Source organism: Notamacropus eugenii, chromosome 2 (genome assembly GCF_028372415.1).
Source record: "Notamacropus eugenii isolate mMacEug1 chromosome 2, mMacEug1.pri_v2, whole genome shotgun sequence".
Classification (NCBI taxonomy): Eukaryota; Metazoa; Chordata; class Mammalia; order Diprotodontia; family Macropodidae; genus Notamacropus; species Notamacropus eugenii.
In genome coordinates, this window is record NC_092873.1 from 418,355,096 (window position 1) to 418,360,501 (window position 5,406).

The 5,406-nt window shown below is 39.2% G+C and overlaps 1 pseudogene; it reads left to right on the top strand.

Annotated features, from left to right (window-relative positions):
• The first annotated feature begins 203 nt into the window (after positions 1-203).
• On the top strand, positions 204-1,384 carry LOC140524125 (creatine kinase B-type pseudogene; annotated as a pseudogene).
• Positions 1,385-5,406: the final 4,022 nt, after the last annotated feature.

Below are 5,406 nucleotides of genomic sequence, written 5' to 3' on the forward strand. Positions count from 1 at the left end.
TCTCCCACCTCCATGCTTTTGCATTTGTTATCTCATGCCTGGAATGCTACCATGATGCTATCTCTTAGAATGCAGTGTTTTTGGACTTGGTGACTGAGCTTGGGCTTAGGTGGCCTGGGAGCCCTGCACAGCCACTGCCACAGCAGCAGCATCTTCACAAACCGCTCGTCCATTTGCCACTCCCGAAGAGCCCTTGCCAGAACATGCTGATGTCCCACTACCCTGCTGAGGAGGAATATCCAGATCTCTCCTCACACAACAACCACATGGCTAAGGTGCTGATGCCTGAGCTCTATGAAAAACTCCAGGATAAGCCTACATCAAGTGGCTTCACCCTGGATGATGTCATCCAAACCTGTGTGGACAACACGGGGCACCCATTGATCATGACTGTGGGTTGTGTGGCTGGAAATGAAGAGAGCTACAAAGTGTTCAAGGAACTGTTTGATCCCATTATTGAGGACCGACATGGATGCTACAAGCCTTCTGATGAGCTTAAAACTGATCTTAACCCTGACAATCTGCAGGGTGGTGATGACCTGGATCCAAACTATGTGCTGAGTTCCCCTGTTCAAACTGGCTAGAGCATCCGAGGATTCTGCCTGCCTCCACATTATAGCCAGGGTGAGTGTTATGCCATAGAGAAGCTGTCTATGGAAGCTCTGGCCAGCCTGGAAAGTGACCTGAATGGGAAGTACTATGCTATGTCTGAGCAGGAATAGCAACAGCTGATTGATGACCACTTCCTCTTCGACAAGCCTGTCTCCCCACTCCTCTTGGCTTCTGGCATGGCCTGAGACCGGCTGGATGGCAGGGGCATTTGGCACAATGGCAACAAGACCTTTCTGGTGTGGATCAATGAGGAAGATCACCTGAGGGTCATCTCTATGCAGAAGGGAGGTAACATGAAGGATGTGTTCACAGGTTTCTGCACAGGGCTTACCCAGATTGAAACCCTTTTTAAGACAAAGAACTATGAGTTCAAGTGGAATCCTCACCTGGGCTACATCCTGACATGCCCCTCCAACCTGGGCACAGGCCTACATGCAGGTGTCCACATCAAACTTCCCCACCTGGGCAAGCGTGAAAAGTTTGTTGAGGTTCTGAAGAAGCTGAACCTGCAGAAGAGGGGGGTAGGGGGTGTGGACACAGCATCTGTGGGTAGTATCTTTGACATCTCCAATGCTGACCAACTAGGCTTCTTAGAGGTGGAGTTGATGCAGATGGTGGTGGATGGTGTGAAGCTGCTCATTGAAATGGAGAACTGTTTGGAGCAGGGGCAGTACATTGATGACCTTATGCCAGCCCAGAAATGAGCAGTTGGCCCCCTGAATTCTGCGCTTCCTAATTTATTGGATGAATGAATAACCACCATCCTTCCTGCCTATGGCACCCTGGGGGACTCTGGATGCAGCCTACCTAATCATGCTGTAGAGAAGTCTTCCTTCCATCCTTCAGTGTTAGTTTTATTTTTGATGGCTGAGATGTTGCTGAATGCTGAAATAATAAACTATTGTTTTGGTCTGACCCAGGTTTCACGGCAATTAGAAATAATAATAAAAAAGAACACAGTGTTTCTTCCAATACTCTGCTCTAATGATACCTTCTACAACAGGGGTCCTTAACCTGGGATATGTGGACCCACAAAAAAAGAGTAAGAACACATGTCACAAAGTCCTTTTTTATCCTCTCTGCTGCCCCATCTCAATCTTCTCATCTTCAGGATAAACATTCACCTTCCCACAATTCATAAGTACATAAGTTCATAGACCTAGAATTGGAAGAGACCTCAGTGACCATATGTTCAATGACCTCATTTTATGGTTGAGGAAACTGAAGCCCAGGGAGGTTAAGTGATTTGCCAAACACACAGTCACTGTCAGAGGTAAGATTTGAACCCAGGTCTTCTGACTCCTGGGCTTGTGTCCTGTCCACTGTGACTTCACTTTATCTTTAAGTTATGATTTTGAGATCCTTTGTCCTCCTATTTTTCCTCCCCCTAAGTACTCCAGCTAATCAATACTTTAAAAATATTTCAGTGGATCCATGACCTCATTGAGGTAGGCCCATTTCACAATCTGTCATTACCTTCTTACTCTCCAGGATTCTTGTCTGTATTCTCCCATAGATCCTACACAAAGAATAAATCTGACATTATGGAGACCTCCCTCTAGATCTTTGTATGTTTTGTGGGAACTAGTTGAATACTTTGTCCATTTGCCATCCCTTCTTGCCACATTAATTGTCCACCTTCTTTTCCAGTCATTCATTTTTTTAATTATACTTCCCATGTCACTTCTTAAGCAAATTATAAATTATAAATGTGCTACAGTTTGCCTATGTTCATCACATAACTCTCTGTTTTTCAGTTATTCACAACTTCGATTTCTCAGAGATTGTGACCTTCCAAGATTCATAAATTTACAACATCGCTGAGAGAACATCCTCATCAATGTCCTTCCTAAATTGTGTCCAGTACTGAACACAATACTCTAGCTCTAGTCTGACAAGGGTAGCATATAATGGAACTATAAATCACCTTCCTTTTCCTAGATACTGTACTGCTCTTAGTATATCCTAAAATTGCATTAGATTTTGTTGGCTGCAATATCATAATGCTAACATATATTAATCTTGACTTTATTTAACTAAAATCCCAAATGCATCTCAGATAAAATGCTGTTTACTCACCACTGTCTCATCTTTTATTTATGAAATTTATTTTTAAAAGTACTTTTATGTACATAAAATTTCTTTTATTGGATTTGTCCCAGCATTCTAGCCTGTTGAAATCCTTTCAGATCCTAACCCTGTCATTTAGTCTTTTCACTATTTTTCTCAGCCTTGTGATATTTACAAACTTGATAAGACTTCCTTTTTCAATAGTTCTCAAGTCATTTGCAAAAATGCTAAATAGTCTAAGAACAAGCAGACTTTTCTAAGATAAACTGTGTGGAATGATGGAGACATCATTCTAAAATGACACTAAACCACTGATAAGGACTTTCCTGGTTCGACTAGTTCTAAATCAATGTATTTGTCCTGTGCCCTAGCCCTATGTCAATTTCTTTTGTCCACAAGAATAAAATGAGAGATTTTGTGTCAAATGCTTTGAAAGAAATCTTGATAGATTACAACTGCAGAATTCCCATGAATTATCAGTCTAGTAACTTCGTGAAAAAATGAAGTTAATTTAAGCTGGCATAACTTGTTCTATGTGATTATCCCTTTCTTTTATAGATGATCACCTACCTCTTTAATGAGACATGCTAGAATTTTGTCAGTCATAGAAATTGTGCTTACTAACCAGTAAGGTTCACCCTCCACATCTTCCCTGTTTTTGAAAATTTTTATATATGCTCTTCCCTGGCTTTATGGCATATTTCCTGCTCATAATCTTTCAACAATCATAGCAGTATTCAGCAATCACACTTGCCAGATATTTTAGTGCCCTGAAATCAAGTTCGTCCAGTGAAAATGACTTGAGCTAATCAAGTACAGCTAAGTCTTCTTGGACTGCTAGCTGCTAAATCCCTATTAGCCATTTTTATTCCGTCATTTCTGTCCAAGGGTTACTTTCCTTGGCAAAGAAAACAGGAAAAAAAATGATAAACCGAGTAGATTTTCCTTCTTTCCACCATCCCATAGTATAACCCCATCTATCCTAGCCATCAATCCTATCACTTCTTTGATAATCTTTATTACTCCAGTATAGATTGCTGATCAATGATTTTCCTGTGCATTCACATTGACAAATTTAACAAAAATTCCCCCTTTTCTCAAATGGTATTTGAACATTGTTATTATTTATTTTTATGTTTTCTGAATTTCATTCTCAAAATCTTCTTAAACTTCTTGAGCTGTCTCCTCTAGAATGTTAGTCCATCAGGTGATATTTATCCTTTCTTCAGGCTCTAGGTGGCCACAGTGAATAGATTACCTAACTTAGAATTAGTAATACATCGTTCTGAGTTCAGATATGACCTCAAACACTTAACAAGCTGCATGACTCAATTTCTTCATCTATAAAATGAGATACAGAAGGAAATGGCAAACCACTTCAGTATCTCTACCAAGAAAACCCCTAAATATGGTCATGATGAGTTAGACATGACTGAAATGACTGAACAACAAAATCCTTTCTTCTAATCCTTTGAAATCTGGTCTTCCAAATGGTAGGATGAACATCAGATGATGCCAAGCTTTGTCATCTCTTTGTTGCTCACAAATTCTAAATACTGTTTTCCTTTTTCCCCCCAAATTCCTATCATTTACATACTGGCTATAAGTTCTTCCCCCTTGGTGAAAATCAGATGGAATATTCAGATTGTTATCATTCCCTTTGCTTTTTGAAATATGGTAATTAAAAGCACAAATGATTTTTCATTATTACTCTTAAATGAATTCATAAAAATCAGAAGATTAAGCTTTAATTTTTTGATTAGCATTTTAGTCATTGAGACAGGTCAAGAAATTATTAACTGTTCTGATTTGGGCAGGTTGAGAACTCTATCAGATGACTGAACAGGTAAATTTTCCCTTTACTACTATATCTTGTTTCAGTGTCAGGTTTGTGATCTATTTCCTCTTTCCATTCAGTTGATCTGAGGTATACTTCAATCACAATATTATTTTAATGTCTGTATTCAGTAACCACCTATATGTTCTCCATTATGTTTTCCTGTCTTTTTTCCTTCATCCTTCCATGAGTATCTTAATGTATAATAATCTGTTCCCCTTTGTCTATTTTGTTTGAATATTAAAGAAACATTCATTAGTAAATTTTTATTTACTCAGATCTCTTCTTTTCATACTCCTACCATTTTCTTTCACTGTAGAAGACAATGCATCTTGAATCATCCACTCTAGTACCAGGGGAATTTTCATATGCCCTCATCCCCCCAATATACTGGGTCAGGAAGAGGAGTAGGCATACAAATTGCTCTTTTGTGTGCTTCTATTCCTTCCTCTATCATCATCACTCAGCATCCTCTTCTTTGGTGATTCCATCTGTATATAGTATCCTGCATTACAGTCATTTCACCCCCAAAAAATGAGAAGAGTAGAGAGGCAGGGAGAGTGTCAATCTCTCTACTTTTTCAAGTACTTCAGCTAAGTCATTCACAGTTGATAATTCTTATAACATTGTTACTGTGTACACTGTTCTCCTGGTTCTGCTCACTTCACTTTGCATCAGTTCACACATGTCTTCCCAGGTTTTTCTGAAATCATCCTGCTCATCATTTCTTGTAGCACAATACTGTTCCGTCATAATCATATACTACAACCTGTTCGGCCATTTCACCAATTGATGTATATCCTCCCAATTTCTAATTCTCTACCATCACAAAAAGAATTTATATATATAAATTATACACACACACACACACACATCTTAAAAATAGG